The sequence below is a fragment of the Mustela putorius genome, unplaced genomic scaffold (genome assembly GCF_011764305.1).
Source record: "Mustela putorius furo isolate JIRA1106 unplaced genomic scaffold, ASM1176430v1.1 tig00003898_pilon_pilon_pilon, whole genome shotgun sequence".
Taxonomy (NCBI): Eukaryota; Metazoa; Chordata; class Mammalia; order Carnivora; family Mustelidae; genus Mustela; species Mustela putorius.
The window spans coordinates 8787363-8804973 of NW_025422047.1; the positions used below are offsets into that span (position 1 = coordinate 8787363).

The 17611-nt window shown below is 46.0% G+C and overlaps 1 protein-coding gene across 1 annotated transcript in view; it reads right to left on the minus strand.

Annotated features, from left to right (window-relative positions):
- Positions 1-17611, minus strand: part of EHD4 (EH domain containing 4) — a 79464-nt gene that overhangs the window by 25641 nt on the left and 36212 nt on the right. The window lies entirely within an intron of this gene.

Consider the following 17611-nt stretch of genomic DNA (forward strand, 5'->3'; position numbering starts at 1 on the left):
TTTCTCTCCTGTAAAAAGTTAACACAAATTACATACAACCAGAAATCAGGCGCTAACGAGGTAAGGTGAAGGATGTGTTGATTAGCTGCTAGAATCATTTCACTGTATATGTACACTAGATCATGTTGTATACCTTCAGTATACACAATTTTTACCTGTCAATTATGCCTCAGTAAAGCTGGGGGGAAAAAAAGAAGAGTATATACAGGCTTTGGGCTCAGGCTGCCTGAGGTCTAATCCTGGCTCCATCACTTACCAGTTTCATGAACTAGGGCAAGTTCCTTAACCTCTCTCTCTGTGCCTCATTTCCTCATCTGTAAAATGAAGCTAGCTAATCATAGCATCCACATACCTCATGGGGCTATGGAGTTAACAGATGAGAAACATTTGAATCATCCTGACATCTAGAAAGCTCTCCAAAATGTTATCTACTGGTTATTTAAGAAACCTTAGCAACGGGGGCATGGTGGGAGTGCGGTAAATGTTGAAGGATGCCTTCCTGGGGTCAAGTAAAATCTGCAGCCACAGACAAAACACAATTAATTAGAGTAAAGGTGACGGCCCTATGACGCTCGAGCCAAGTGGAAGAATCGGCACTCAGAAAGTAGCTAATAGAAGATATGACTTAGCAGAGAATCGCCCATTCCTTATAAATAAAGTTGGTGGGCCCTCAAAGTCCAGAGGCCTTTCTTTTTTTGCTTGTGAAACAGGTGGAGCTCTACCAGTTGGTCCTAAAGGCCCTGGGTTGCTCCTAAAATAAAGCTGTGATTCTAACCTCAGATACTTCCCGGCTTATAAAAGCCCATGCATAGCCATACAGGCCGGGATAAATAGGGCACGCACACGTTGTTACCCAGTAGGAGGGGAGTAACGAATTTTCTCAAAGACTCGGTTACAGAGGGCGGTCAGGTCCCCATTACCAACTAGAGTTCAGCCACAGAGCCACACAAGTGGGTCTGTGACAGAGCCGCCACTTAAACAAAGTGGAAACCAGTGGCCCTGACACTGACCATGGCCCTCGGCTGCTATTCCGTTGGGCCTACGGCCTACACAGTGATGTTATGTTTGGATTTGGCCTGTTTCTGGTCCAGACATGCACTGTAGTTCTAACAGCCCATTCCACCTGCTGCCCACTTCTGAGTGGAAATACCACAGCTCTGACGCAGACCAAATTCTGCCTCCGAAAGGCCACCGCCTGCTCCTGGGCTCCCGCTGGGGTCTTAGAGCTCCCCAGAGAACTGCACCATCTGAGGCCACAGCTGTTTCCCTTCTGGGCTGTAACACCCAAAGGGAGGGGCCCTTTTTACACTGCTCCCTACAGCACCAAGACGGGGCTCACCGAGAGCAGGCCTCAGTACATGCTTCCTGAGGGACTGAAGGTTCTCTGTGCAAAACTGTGTTCAAAATTCCCAGAAGTAGCTTTCAATAAGCTTTCGGAACACCTCTCTCTCTGGAATTCAGAAGTACACTAAACATTTAGAAATGTAACAATACATTTCACATACAAAAGTCAAAAATGGATTAATTAATAATTCTCAAATGCCTAGGATGTGCTCGGGATGGATGCTGAGGGATATACTTCTATAAAACAAAGGCTGCTCGCTTTATCCATACTAACCCCAGAGTGGCAGCCATCCAAATGTCCCTCGACAGGTGAATGGATAAACTGTCCAGTGGAACAGCACTCAGTAATACAAAGAAGGAGCTACGTGCAGCCACACGGGGGTATCTCGGGAACACCAGGCTGAGTGAGAGAAGCCAGACACTGAAGAGTATGCACCACGGGATTCCATGTATGTGAAATTCTAGAACAGGCAAAACCAAGCTATAGTGACTGGGAGCGGGCCCATGGATGGGGCTACAAAGTGACATGGACAAAGAGGGACTTCTGAGGGCAATGGAAAGGTTCTACTTCTTTTTTTTTTTTTTTTGTTTTTTTTTTTTTTCTTTTTTTATTTTTTTACAAACCCTTGTGTCGAGGGCTGACTTTCAATAGATCGCAGCGAGGGAGCTGCTCTGCTACGTACGAAACCCCGACCCAGAAGCAGGTCGTCTACGAATGGTTTAGCACCAGGTTCCCCACGAACGTGCGTTGCGTGACGGGCGAGGGGGCGGCCCCCTTTCCGGCCGCGCCCCGTTTCCCGGGACGAGGGGCTCTCCGCACCGGACCCCGGTCCCGACGCGCGGCGGGGCACGCCACGCCACGCGGGGCGCGCGCAGCGGCCCGCCGGCGGGGACGGCGGGGGACCGGCTATCCGAGGCCAACCGAGGCTCCGCGGCGCTGCCGTATCGTTCCGCCTGGGCGGGATTCTGACTTAGAGGCGTTCAGTCATAATCCCACAGATGGTAGCTTCGCCCCATTGGCTCCTCAGCCAAGCACAAGGTTCTACTTCTTGATGATGGTACACACATTGGTCAAAACTGATCAAACTGGGGGCACCTGGGTGGCTCAGGGGGTTAAGCCTCTGCCTTCGGCTCAGGTCATGATCTCAGGGTCCTGAGATCGAGCCCCGCATTGGGCTCTCTGCTCGGCGGGGAGCCTGCTTCCCCCTCTCTCTCTGCCTGCCTCTCTGCCTACTTGTGCTCTCTCTCTTTGTGTCAAATGAATAAATAAAAATCTTAAAAAAAACCTCATCAAACTGGACATTATTATGTTCTACTGCAATAAGACTGCCTTAAAAAATTAAAAAAAAAAAAAAAAAAAGAAAGAAAGAAGGAAAGGAAGGGAGAATGTACTCAAAGCTGCTAAACTTGTTTGAAGATAAACATTTCCACAAACTGCTGGATGAACCAGGAAGTTGAAATCTGTTTGCCAAGCCGACTTTGTAGCACATTTGGCTGGGTAGGGAATTGAATGTAGTGAAAGCAGGAGCCTCAGGCTTTAGTCGAAATCAGTCTTCACCAAAAAGGTTAATGTACAATTTGGCCCATCCACTGGAACTTTGAGAGTTGTGTCATTTAACAGGTCTTTTACCTTCTGGCTGAGAGAGTCTCCCATGGTGATGGTCAGGGATGACAACACTCTGAGTTTATGAGAATCCAACACAACATAGCCCAGGGTACATACACACCTGGATGGGTGTGTGTGTTTGTACACAGGCACATGGGGCAACGCATGTATGCTTGCATTATTTAGTGAGTGTGTATGGAAGGTACAGGAATCCACATCCTAACTAACACACTTGCCCCCATGGTGCTCAATGTATTTTTAAAATTTATTCATTTAATTATAGACATCTTAGTTCTATTAGACCTAATGGAACTTCTATTGGTCTAGAACAAAACAGAGATGTCATCAGCCCAATTGGTTAAAAATGGGGTTCCTATCATTGCAAATGGATCCACAAGTAATATAGCTTTGGGAGCTGAGAAAGAGAATTTGTCCTGTGGAAGATCCCAGCTTGGCATCCTGGCTCCACGTTCTGGGAACAAAGGGAGGGGGCAGGAAGGAAGGGGCCCTTTCCAGCCAATCAGGGCCTTCCACCCATGGAAGCTGTGGTCTCCATCCAAAGGCACCCACCAGGAAATGACATCTGAGATTTTTGCCCCCCCGGTTCAGGTAAATATAGGGTGGGGGCCTTGAGAAAACTAATTTGGCAGTCTGCTTTCAATAGAGCAGAAAACAAAATTCTTCAATTTCTTCCCAGAGCCAAGTTGCTAATTACATGAGTTTTAAACAAGTTGTGTGTCAGTAAAAGGATGCAAGACAATGGAGGACAGCCAGAACAGAGGCCAGGTTCTCCCCGCCCGTGCCCCTGGTTCCATTCTTGGGGTGGGTGAAGCCACTTGCCCAGTTGGACACGACCCAAGATTCTGCTTAGACTTATCCTCACTGGTGGGGCACAGGCCTGCCCTTTCTAGAGCCAGGAACTCCTGTTCCATGCCAGGCCACTCATACCCCCACCACAGCTCTCACTGTGCTGGTTTGTATGGGTAACCCCAGCCTCTCTCCCGGAGGTCCCTCCAGCACCTAGTTGACTGCCCAATGCAGACCGTCCAGCCAGACCCTACGAGTGTGCTGGGAGCACCTTTGAACTGTACTTCTTGTTCCCAGGTTCCTTCCTTTCTAATCCAGCACTCAAATGTCCCCACTCCTTCTCACAATTGGGAGCTAAAAGTTGAGATCCTTGGTTAGTTTTAGAAGAGATATTTGCAAATTCTCCAAGACTAGCTCTCACCTTCCCTCTCCAGCCTGGTCTCAGGGTGTCTTACTAAGCCTCACTCTCCCCACCCCATAAACCACACCAGGCTCTTTGCCCCTCTTCAGAGACATCTTACAGTCTCCTGCCTCTGGACCTCTGCCCAGACTTCCTTCAGCCTGGCATGCTCTGCTCTTTCCAGTTACCCAGCCCTCTGGGTTGCTTCCCTGCAAGAGGCCTTCCCCCACCTGAGTGGAACAGACCCTCCCTCCCCATTTCCTCCTGAGAGGTTCTGTGCTCAGCCACAGCTCACTCATTAAACTATAAGCAGCCCGAGAGCAGGGGCCAAGTCTTCGTCATGCTTGGAACCCAAAAGCCCACCACAGAACACTTTGTACTGTCCAAATCACATTCCCGGTGATGTATTCTTATCACATCAACGATTTTTCTTACACTTACACTTTCCAGTGATGTATTCATTTGGTGAGAATAAGGCAGAAACTCTACGAGGGCAGAGACTCCACTTCTCACTGTATACCTAGTACTCAGTACCCACTATTGAACAGAGTAGGTGTTTAATAAAATTGCGTTATTCCTCAAAAAAATTAAAAATAGAACTACCATATGATCCAGGAATCCCACTTCTGGGATTAATTCAGGAGAATTAAATCGAAAAAACTTCAAATCAGCATCTCAAAAATTATTAGCACTCCCATGTTGACTACAGTGCTATTCACAATAGCCGAGATGGGGAAACAGCCTTAATGCCTTTGGCAGGCACACGGCTAAGAAAAATGTGGTTTAGACATAAAACAGAATATGAAGCAGCCTTACAAAAGGAAATTCTGCAACATGGATGGACCTGGAGGACATTACACTGAGTGAGATAAATTCACTCAGGGAAAGACAGACACTATGTGATTCTGTTTATATGAGGGATCTAAAATACTCGAACTCATGTAACCATAGCATGCAACAGCAGTTGCCAGGGGCTCGGTGGGGTGGAGGGGGATGGGAAATTACTGAGCAGTAGGCACAAAGTTTCAGTTCAGCAAGAGGAGAAACTTCCAGAGACCTGCTGTATGACACTATGCCTATAGTTAACAATATCGTACTGTACAGTTAAAAATTTAAGAGGGTGGACGGCCTTTTAAGTGTTCTTAATGTAATACATATGTATGCATATAAAATAAAAAACAATTAAATAAATTTGATTAATGAAGTGAATTGAAGGGAATGAGAAGTGTAACTGATTTTTAGCAAGTTAGAGGCCAAGGCTTAAATAGTGCTGTGAGTTTCTAAAAAAACAAGAGCTCTTACTAATTTAAGGAAGTACAAATAACCTCAAAATAGACATCAAGTTTCTGGGAGTACTCAGGTATTAAATATATATTTTCAAAAATAGTCACTTCAGTTAACAATAGCAGCTACTTCAGTTAAACACGTGTGACCAGTCCTTGTATTGTTTACAGTCTGGGTTAACTTTGCAACTGGAAAAGGCTGTTTGTGAAAATGTGATTGGGGTTGGGTGGAGAATGAGAACTCAAAATAAATGATGGCAGCAAATATTTACTGAATTCTCACAACATTCCTGCAATTTCTACCCACAAAATCTCCTGTAATCCTCACAGTAACCCCTGAAACAGGTGCTATGATTATCCCTATTTTCCAGGTGAGGATCCAGAGACTCAGAGAGGTTAAATAACTTACCCAAGGTCACGCAGCTATTTCCTAGGAGGGCCAGGATTCATACCCAGGGACTTGCATCCCAGGGCCTGTGTTTTTTATCCACTGCACGGCACCACAGGTGTGCCAGGATGGTGGCATTCGAGGTGGTTTTTATTTCCTTCTTTCCGATCTTTCTAAAGTAAAGTAGTTTTATGTGTCCTACAATAAACATATACTCTTTTTGTAATAAGAAAAGAATAAGCATACTGTAAAGATTATTGGTCCCTATGTGACTACGCTAACAGTATTACTGAGGAAGGCTTTCCTTTTCTTCTACAAAGGTGTTCAGCCAGAGCCTGGATTTCTAGTATTTTCCAGCTTATCACCATCTCAAGAAACCCTGAGGGTGCAGTAGTGTCTTTACAACTACACATTACCTCTGGGGGAGGAGTCGGCCCTGGATCAGCCACACTTGGCCAGAGCATCGGGAAGAAGCTGGTCAGGAGAGGAGCTACAGACACTCTGCTCCCTCTGCCCAGTCTACTTCCCCTCACCCCAAGCTGATCAGAGGCACAGGTGGGGTGCGGTGGGGGGGTGGGGGTAAGCGGAGGCAGGGGCAGCAGTGGGAGGGGCAGTTCTAGGTTTCTGCGGGGTGTTGGGAGGGGCTGACCCTAAACCCTGTCCTGGAGATCCAACAAGACAGCTAGAGAAGAGGAACAGGGGCCTCCCTATCTGCACATGCTGTGGATGGGTTTAGGGCGTGTCTACCTCAAAGTGTTCAGGTGGTGGTGGCTCCCCCTTAGAGAGTGTAATTGTCTATGAGAAAATCCTTGTGGTTGCAGAGTTCCCAGTCTCACTGTGCCTGGCCTGCAGGGGGTTCCACCACTGGATTACCACAGTTGAACTAAAATCAAGGACCAATCTGTCCTTGGATGGGCTTGGTGTTGTTTATCCTCTATTTCCTCTCCCAACTCCTTCTTCCTTTGGAATTTAGTCCAAAAGTCTGTGAACTAATTTATCGGTGCCTGTTTCCTCCTAAAATAAACAAGCCAAACTCACAGCCTCTCTCTTTCCCCAGGGGCTGCCGTAAAGATAACGATGCAGGGGGCATGTGACCCCCAAGGCCGCTCACACCATGGGATGATACCATCCTGCACAGGTGGGGAACAGAGAAAGGCTCTATTTGAATATTTGGCCCGATGAACACCCTGGCCTCTGGTCAGGTGACCATGTCAAAGGGGGAAACTGGGTTTCATATCTCTTTTCCATCTCAGACTAAAAATGAGGTTAGGAAGCAAAGCCATTTAATGAGCACTGAGCCCCGGAAAGAGACAGCAATACTATGTGGCATTTTACGGCTCTTTGCCAGGGAGAGAGGTTGGTGAAAATTTACCAAGAAAATGCCCCAAGTTCTGGAGCTTGGGTCAGCCATTTTGCTTTGCTGGGCCTCAGTTTCTATATCAATCAGATGGGTTAGATGATCAGGAAGATTTTTTTTCAGGGGTGCCTGGGTGGCTCAGTCATTAAGTGCCTGCCTTTGGCTCAGGTCACGGTCCCAGCGTCCTGGGATTGAGCCCCACATTGGGCTACCTGCTCTGCAGGAAGCCTGCTTCTCCCTCTCCGACTCCCCCTGCTTCTGTTCCGTCTCTCACCATCTCTCTCTCTGTAAAATAAGTAAATAAAATCTTTAAAAAAAAAAAAAGAATTTTTTTTTAAAGATTTTATTTACTTATCTGGAAAAAAAGATTTTATTCCAGATCTTAGATTAGATAGTATCTAGACAATAGATATTAGCTAGTTATAGTACCAGCATAAGAACATAAAACTGTTCAGGTAGCTACGGGAACACTCAATGACTACATCCAAGGGAAAAAAATGATCAAGTAACGAGTTTCATTTTACTCTATTTGTACCCCTGGACTCATGCACTATGGCACACAGGGCTGATTGGAAGGTCCTTGAATGTTTCCAGAAGGGTCTTTAGTTGCCCTGAAGTGTAATTTGTCACCCAACTGCCACCAATTCTGTGCTGACAGAAATTACCAAAGGAAAAGTCACAGAATCTGAGGCATCCAAAAATGCTTAAGAGATCATCAGCTCCACCTTCTAAGAATAGAAGTAAGTGAATCCAGGAACTAAGTGTCATGCACACGGAGATTACCCATGCCTCATTTTCAAGTGGGCGTTGTGTACCTAAGGCAAGAAAGCCTCTCACAATACATCTATAAATCAGACGGTCAGTTGGTACTTACACTGGATTTTCTTGAGGCAAAAGGCCAATGAGACGGTCTCCACCCAAGTATGAGGAGACGGAGTATTTCCAAACAAGGCTTCTACCTTGACAATACATCTTGTCATTTTATGGTTCAGAAGGGCAAAAAGACAATATTTCTTCAAGCTATACTTTTCTCAAGAGAGATGTTAAACCAAGATGGTGACAGCTTTGGGATCAACAGACGGCTTACAAATGACTTCTGACCCTCTGCCCTGCCCTGTTTCTCCTTCTCAACAATCCCTGTGTTGTGTGAGTGTTCTGTGAGCATTTGGACAACAGCCAGTCATGAAGACCAGGGCCAGCCAGTAAGTTATCGGATAACCTGCTCCTAAAGTCAAACTATTGCCCAGAGATAGTTATTTCTGGGTTTATGTCACCGATGGAAAGATAGGTCAAGTCAATGGGGACCATGTGAATAATCATTGGTTTCTTTATTTTATAAAAAATGACTGCATTGGGGGCACCTGGATGGCTCACTTGGTTAAGCGTCTGTCTTTGCCTCAGGTCATGGTCGCAGGGTCTGGGAATCGAGCCCGCCATCAGGCTCCCTGCTCAGTGGGAAGCCCGTTTCTCTCTCCCACTCCTTCTGCTTGTATTCTCTGTCTCGCCGTCTTTCTCTCTGTCAAATATATAAGTAAAACTTTAAAATAAAAATGACTCAATTATTTTACTAAATAAAAGTTCACATAGTTACTGATAGTATTTCAAAATGGTCAAATACCCCCAGAAAGGAAATACTTGGAAATAATCTGAAAATAGGGGAAGGTGCTTAACCATACTAATAATAAAAATGAGAATTAGAATTATACTGAGAGGCCATTCACCTATCAAAGATAAAGTGAAGATAAGGGAAAGAAATAGTAATGCCCTGAGTTGGGGAGGATGTTTTGTTGATGGGAATGGAAGTAGGGACATCTTCTAGAAAAGGCGTTTTGGCACTGGCTAACTCTGTAAGAAGACCTCAGTTCCATTTGACTCAGTAATTTCACTACTAAGAGGGCATCTTTTTTTTTTTTTTTTTTAAACTGAAGTGTAATTGACATGCAGTGTTATATTAGTTTCAGGTGTACAATATAGTGACTTCGTGATTCTACATGTTGCTCAGTGCTCACCCCAGTGAGAGAAATTATCATACGATGTTATTACAGTATTGCCGACTATATTCTCTAGGCTGCACTTTTTACCTCTGTGACTTATTCATTTTATAACTGGAAGTTTGTACCCCTCACTTCCTTATTAATTTCACCCATTTCCCTGCCCACCTCCCCTCTGGCAAACAGACCCCCGGTCTGATTGTTTCTCTGCTCATTTGTTTTATATCGTAGAGTCCCATTCGCACCCTACTACGCAAACTGTGAATAGTTGCACTGTGTGCACAACTATATTCTGCAGCACAGTTTGGAACACATTTGGGTGCCATCCACCCAAAGGACACCGGCTGTTAATTTGGGCAACTCTGTATGACAGAACACTCCAACGTCCTGACAAGCGCTGGCTGCAAGGCTTACAGCTAGGTGGAACATTCTTAGTGCAGAGCAGTGTGCGGGACCCTCCGGCTCTGGGAGACACTGCCGACAGGGTTTGCTCTGGGAGAGGAACTAGGGGTGCCGTTGGGACATGTTTCCCCACCTAACTTTCTGTAATGTAAATTTTTCATCTCAGGTGGGTACACATACTTGTGCAGAATGAAAGGTGAAATGCCGAGTAATGGTCTGATTTGTGCTTTACACTGTGATCTGGATTCAAGCAGGAGGTGGTTTTTGAGAAAGAGACTGACATAACGCAGGCGAAGAGGAGGTTTCTAAAGGCAACTGCATCTGGCACATGTGAGAAATAGCCCCAGATACCAGAAAGATTATGGCAAAAAGAAGTGGAAACGTGCGGACAGCCAGGGCCCTCGGCTACAAGAGAACACCTCCTCTGGGTCGTTGGTCACTGTCTTCAGCAGGCTCCCCCAGCTCCCTTCCTGAGCTGCACTCGCCCCGTATTCTTTCCAAAGGTCTGTGGTCAAGTCCTCCTATTTCCTTTCTCCTCCTCTCTCCTTTTTTGGGTTCCTGGAAGAGCAAGGTCCCTGTTGGTCTAAGTCCCAGGACTTGCCACCATCCGCTATCCCTGGGGAACGCTGGAGCACTGGCAGAGCTGACCCTGCTGTCCTGGTCCTTCTATGCAGGGACCATCCAAGTCCATGAAATGAGGGCACTTAAACCACCAGATCTGTAACGTGACTCTCTGCCAAATGATTTTTTACTTGTTATGTTACTGTATCTTCAAATGACCCTGGGAGGGAGAATTCCAACCCTTTATACAAGCATGAAATGAGGATCCTACAGGAGGTGGGGATGCTGGGATCTGAACTCAGGTCAGCCTCCTCCAGGACCCACAGTGAGCCTCTCACCACCTCCCTCTCTGCTTCCATGGAAAACAAAGAGGCCTTGAAAGCGTTGCCATTTTCAGCACGTGTCCACATCTGCTGGCTCGAGATGCTCAGCCACACAGTGCCAGTGCGTGAGACCTGACTTCCGGCCCCACTCCGGGTCCTCTCACTGGATGCACACTTCATTGCTCATGTCTCTGGAACACTTAGGCATTCACACCAATCACTCACACCCTCACAAGATCCGATTCTGCAAGGAAAGAACTTTTCTTCCCATTTTATAGAGGAGGAGACTGAGGTTCCTAGAGGCGGAGGAACTTGCCCAGGTCACCCCCGCTGGCGAGGGGAAGCGCCAGAGAAATGGAAAAATGTTTCAGGTCAGCATTGCTCAGCACTCTACAGCTCCACCTCCACCTAGAATCCTGCATTTTCAATCTATCACTCCCACCCTCCAGTCTGGGGGTTCCCCACTGGTGCACAGTGACTTGGGGGTGAGGGCTTTTACCACACCTAACTGTAGGGGTGCAGGTTATATATCAAGGATGTCCTCATTACAGCAGTGAACTTATTAAACATCTGAAAAGGTAAATGAGACATTTTTAAAAAATCTCTTCTTTCGGGGTGTCTGGGTGGCTCGGTGGGTTAGGGCCTCTGCCTTCGGCTCAGCTCAGGTCATGATCCCAAGGTCCTGGGATTGAGCCCCACATAGGGCTCTGCTCAGTGGGGAGCCTGCTTTCTCTTCTCTCTCTCTCTGCCTTTCTGCCTACTTGTGACCTCTGTCTGACAAATAAATAAAATCTTAAAAAAAATAAAAAAAACTCTTCTTTATTAGAGGTTCCTAAAACTCCTGACTTCCAAAGAAGTATGGAAATGCTGGGGGGAGGTGTGCTCTTCCATGGAGGGAAGGCCTAAGCAGAGGACAGCAGTGTCAGGCAGGACTCCTGTCAGAAGCCCACTCGTGAAGGCAACCACGGTCACTGGGTCACCCAGGGACCACGGTGGGACGGTTACCTCTGCTTCCTTTCACAGCCCTCCCCAGGAGGATGTTGGTGAGTCACAGAGCCCAGCCCAGTGCCAGAGGCTCCCGCCTCACCCAAAGACACCCTGCCCTGGACCCCCACCAACTTACATCCTCCATCCTGGCCTCCAAGAGGACAGCGTTCACCGGCAAACCAGAGATGTGGGGCAGAGCTCAAGTCCATTTTGGTAGTTTCCCCAAGTTTGTAATCCTCTCTTCTTTCACTTGCCTCGGGGGTGGTGGAGCACACAGGAAAGGGCAGACTCAGGAGGCCCACTCAGCAACCCCAGACTCCTCCAAGTGGGGATCCGCGGGCAGCGGCCCCACCCCACACTCCCCACTTTGCTCGTGCTGAGGTCAGGAAGTAGCCTGTTACCAAGTTCCCTGGGGCCTGAGGATCAGAGCGGTAGGGCTTCTTGGCCTCACTCATAGATTCATCAACTCCAGGGCAGAAACGGGGCAGAAAGAGGGTGACCTGAGGACAGGTCCCACAGAAGAAATGACAGTGACACCCAGGAAAGAGAAAACCAACCTAGCAACCAAACCCACAGAAGCAGAGTGGCAGACCCAGGGCTGGTTCTGTGGCTGCTCAGGGCCACAACTCCCGGATGCTCATAGTAATAATTCTGGGTAATCAAGAGGACATTAAAAAAGATAATCCTTCAATGGCTTCCTATTCCTCTCAGAATAAAATCCACATGCTTCCCTAAGGCCGACAGCCCCCCCACAGCAAGGGCTCCCCACCTCACTGACCACCACTTCCCAGCTACTCAGCAGCTTCTAGCCTTCCCTGAACCCGTAAGATCTTCACTCCTCTTGGGCTTCCCCAAGGCCCTGGAAGGCTAATCCTTTTATTCTTTGGGTTTTAACCTACAAGTCTCTTCCTCAGAGAACCCTCCCCCAACACCCCATCTAAGTCAGAACACCCCTGCTGTGGGACTCAGCAATTACTTTCTTCAAGTCTTCCTTTCAACATGCATTTGCTTTGTATTTCTGCTCACCCATCCTCCTCCCTGGTGTGTACTCCAGGAAGGCATGACAGGGTCTATCCTGTTCTGTTTAAAAGTAAAGCCCCTGATGCCTGACATGGAAGAAATGGACCAGGAGGAACCAAGCAGAGTTTGGTGCGTGGAAGATATTCAATATAAGACAACCTCTTCCCCTTGCTAATGTCTTTTGAATGAGAATGTAGGGCAGTGTGCGCGGCCTTTCAGTAATTGCTGAAGGTAAAAAAAACCCAGAAGTTTGGTGTTTGTAGGGGGAAAGCATCAATTAAATGGAAACTTGCCCCACCAGTACCCTTCCCCAGCGCTGCCTTCTCTCTCTGTGTGTGTGTGTGTGTGTGAGAGACAGTAAGCGAGAGAGAGAGGTTTCCCTGGTTTGTATCCTCGTCTCTTGTGGATAACAGCACATACTTTGGAAGGAGGCTGTGTGGTTTGGATCCCACTCATCCATTTACTCTCTGCTCTGGTTATCAGTCACCTTAAAACTCAGAGGCTTAAATAATAACTTACTATTTTCTCTGGTCTGAGGGTTGACTGGGCTCAGCTGGGTGGTTCTCAATCAGGGAGTGTCATGAAGGGACAGTCAAATGGCAGCTGGGGCAGGAACCGTCTGAGGGCTCAGCTGAGTTGGTTGTCCTTGACGGCCTCTTCACTTACCTCACCTAGGCTAGCGGTGCCTGAGCCTCTGTGTGACTAGCCTGGGCTTCCCTCACAGTATGTTGGTATCTGGGTGGTTAGACTTTTTCAATGTCACTTGGCTGCCTGTAGATCCAGCTGGAGACTTCAGGACTTATGATTAAGACTTGGGAAGTTACAAAACATCACTCCTGGAGAATTGTACTCGTCAAAAAAGTGAGTCAGAAGGCTGTCCTAGATTCAAGGGGAGGGGTCTACAGGAGGCATGAATATCGGGAGCATGGTACATGGTGGTGGGGGTGGTGGGAGGAGGAGGAGGCATCTTTTGAGACTAGCTACCACACTTCTAGAGGACTGTGGGCAAGTTACTTACTTACTCTTTATGCCTCATTTTTCTCTCCTGTGAAATGTGGTAATGCTTCATACTTCATAGAGCTCTTGTGCGGAGCAAATGAGGTAATAATGTATGAAAAGCAATTTACAATGTGCTGTGGAAGTATTAGCCATTATTATTACTCAAGAGTAAGGAATGAAGCTTTTCTCTGACTAATCTCTGCATCCCAATGTCTATGAAATATTTGAAGATCATGAGCTGCTCCATAGAGGATAGTAAGATAAGTGATTTTCTCCCTACCCCCCCCCCCAAAAAAAAATTTTTACAAGTGTAGGTAGGTTTAAAGTTTGGGTAGAAGCAGTCATTCCTCATGATCAAGCATGCATTTAAAATATTGACAGAAGTAAAAATAGCTGCCAGGGCTGGGCAAAGGCCCTTCTGAGTCACAGTGATGACAGGCTCACATCAGGGACAGGAGCAGCAGCACTTGTGGTGTGGAATTTCCTGTGGCAGTGGCGGAAAAGGAGCCATGAATGCGTCTGTCAGCAAACTTCCCTGAAACAAAAAGGAACCAGGATTTCCTGTGGGAGGCCCAAGGAGCGAGTGGTGTCCAGGACCTCACACCCTAACTGGCCTTAGCACAGCCAGAAAACAGGATCTGCCAACAAATCATCGTGGGTCAGCCCCGTTCCCTGGGGGATGGACACTTCTGTTGTTGCCAAATTCAAACAAAGCTCTGAGGCAAGCATTGAGCTCAAGCTCTAAACATAAAAATGGCTTCGTGGTCTGAGGTTGAAGTCATATGTTCTATTCTACAGAATTCTCTACCATGTCATCCTTTACCTCACACTCCTCCATATTCCGTGCAATCTCCAGGACAAAACCCAGTCTCCTGTCATGTGTGGCCCCACACATGCCCATGTTCCACAATGCACATTCCTCCAAAGGGCTCCAGCTCACACATGATCCTCTGTTCATGAACATACCTTCTGCTGCCTGGAAAATGGTAACAATTATAAGGACAGCCATGGTTATCTTTTCCGTGACTATGCACCAGACAGGTGCTGTGGTAGGAGTTTCATACCATCATCTTACTATATCTTCACTCTATCTGATAACGCCCTGAGCTTGCAGGTTGATGAACTCATTTGTTTACCTGGAAGCCCTGATCAAGACGTGCTGCTTCATAAGGTTAGACATATAGATCAATGAAATAAAACTGAGAGTGCAGAAATAAAGCTTCACATTTACAGCCAATTGATTTTCAAAGAGGGTGCCAAGACAATTCAATGAAGGAAAGTACTGTCTTTTCAACAAATGGGTGCTGGAGGACTGGATATACACATGCAAAACAATCAAGGTGAATCCCAACCTCACACCATATACAAAAATTAACTTAAAATAGATCAATGACCTAAATGCAAGTGCTAGAACTATAAACCTCTCAAAAAAAAAAATACAGTATTGAAGTTTCATGAGCTTGGGTTAGGCAAAGTGACAGAAATTAAAATAGATAAATTAGCTTTCATTAAAATGAAAAAGTTCTGTGCTTCAGACAATATCATATAGACAGTGAAAAGACAACCATGACATCAGACAAAATAAATATTTGAAGATCATATATCTGACTGTATAGAGAACACATAAAGAATGTTAAACTCAATAAAAGACAAATAATCCAATTAAAAATGGGCAAAAAATCTATATATACATTTCTTTAAAGAAGATATATCAATGGCTAACAAAGCACATGAGAAGATGATCAGCATCATTAGCCTTCAGAGAAATGCAGATTGAAACCATAATGAAATACTAGTTCATACCTACTGGGATGGTTCTAATTAAAACGACAGTGTTGATGAGGATGTGGAGAAACTAGAACAGTTGTACTCTGCTGGTGGGAATGTAAAATGATGCACCCACTTTGGAGCACTGAGTTCCTCAAAACACTGAGTTGCCATGGGACCCAGCAATTCTGCTTCTAGGTAAATACCCAAGAAAATTGAAAATGTATGTTATTGCAAGAACTCCTACATGAATGATCACATCATTATTCAAAATGGCCCAAACTGTGGAAACCCAAATGTCCATCAATTGATGCATTAATCAAATGTCACATGGCAATACAATGGAATGCTATTCAACCCCAAAAAGGAATGAAGTACTGATACCTATTATAACATGGATGAACATTGAACACATTATGCTAAGTGGAAAAAGCCAGATAAAAAGGCCACATATTCTATTTATATGAAATGTCCAGAATAGGCAAATCCACAGACACAGAAAGTAGTGGTCACCAGGGTCTGGGGGGTGGGGGGAAAATTGATAGTCATTGTTAATGAGTATTCAGTTTCTTCTTGGGGTGATGGAAATGTTCTAAAATTGGTTTTGGTGATGGTTGCACAATTTTGTAAATATATAAAAAACCTACTAAATTGTTGAGACAGGGAGAAAATGCAAGTCCAAAAGGAAAAAAAAAAAAAAGAAGGGGGAGAAGAAGAGTCCCTACTACCTTCCACTCCCCACTGGGGACTGGTGGGGTCCCTACTCACTGTACTTCTTGATTGGAACTCCTGTAACACACAGGATAGCCCTGACTTGTTTGCAGGTCTATCCACCCCAACTGAGTATGAGTGCCCTGGCCAAAGCCTGTGTCCGACTCATTTTGAATCCTGGCATCTAGGACAGTACTTGCCACACAGTGGATAATTGATCTAAATGTGTGTTGAATGAACAGTCTCTAGCATGCCCCTAACATTATGCACCACTCTTTATACCATCACTTCTACAATAAAAGAATATTGAAAAGATCACACACACACACACACACAATCTGTTATTTTAAAATTCTTTTCCATCAATTATTTTTAAAACTGGATGATTGATTAGAGTGGTATCTCTTTTCTACAGCTAGAGGGGCCTATGATTTCAAAATTTAAAAGCTAATCATCAATAAAACAACTGAGAGATGTGGATAAGAGGTAAGAGGTAGGAACACTTATCTAAAAATAGAATATTCAGTCCCTGAGCAACAAACTATATTGTGGACCACTTGACAAACATCTCCCCTACCCATAAGACTTCAAGAAGCAAGAAACCAATATGAAGGCTGATTAAGCTCAGCCTGTGAGAACTCTTTGGCCTTCCACAGCAACAACGACAATAATACAAGGAGATTATGAGAGTAATAAGAGCAGCTAACATGCACTGAGCACTTTCTATGCGCTGGGCGGGGCATGGTTTCCTGCATTCTGTGTGTTAACCGGGTGACAACAACATGGCATGTGAGGTTCTATCGTTACTCTCCCTTTACAGACTCTCTACTTCCCCAAGGTCACATGAGCGGTACACAGCTGAGCTGGACCCAGGAAGACCAGAACTACTGCCCATGCTTCCCGCTATACTATGTTCAGGAATTCAATCCCTTGACTGGACCCAAGAAAACAATTTGTTTGATTCTGGGATTACAGACCAGCTGATGGAGGTCACAGAAAAGACCCTGGGGGGTGAGGGGTGGGGATGGAGAAGAACGGAAACATGAATATTCAGAAACTGAAATCCGGGGCGCCTGGGTGGCTCAGTGGGTTAAGCCGCTGCCTTCGGCTCAGGTCATGATCTCAGGGTCCTGGGATCGAGTCCCGCATCGGGCTCTCTGTTCAGCAGGGGGCCTGCTTCCCTCTCTCTCTCTCTCTCTGCCTGCCTCTCCGTCTACTTGTGATTTCTCTCTGTCAAATAAATAAATAAATAAAATCTTTAAAAAAAAAAAAAAAGAAACTGAAATCCGTGTGTCAATATCTGACAGCTGAACATCTATTAGTTTATATACCCTTTATATATCGGGTGGGAAATATCTGAACAGACAGCTGAAACTTGCAAGACCTCACCCAGCCTCAATCTGAAGGTTGGTTCCCTCTGGGCTTTAAGCCCCAGGCCTCCCTACCTCCCGAGAGTGGGCAGCTCCACACCAGTCCCTCTCATTGTGCTCAGGGTCTCATCTGTTCCTTCCTGGCCTTCACCACTATTTATAAGGATTTATTCATTTGTTCCTTTGTTTCCCTGCTGTCCTTGTCTGACCCTCCCATCAGAACATGAATTCTGTAAGGGCAGTGACCGTGTCCATTTTTGGCCTACAGTTTGTTGGATGGATTTAAGTCTGTTGA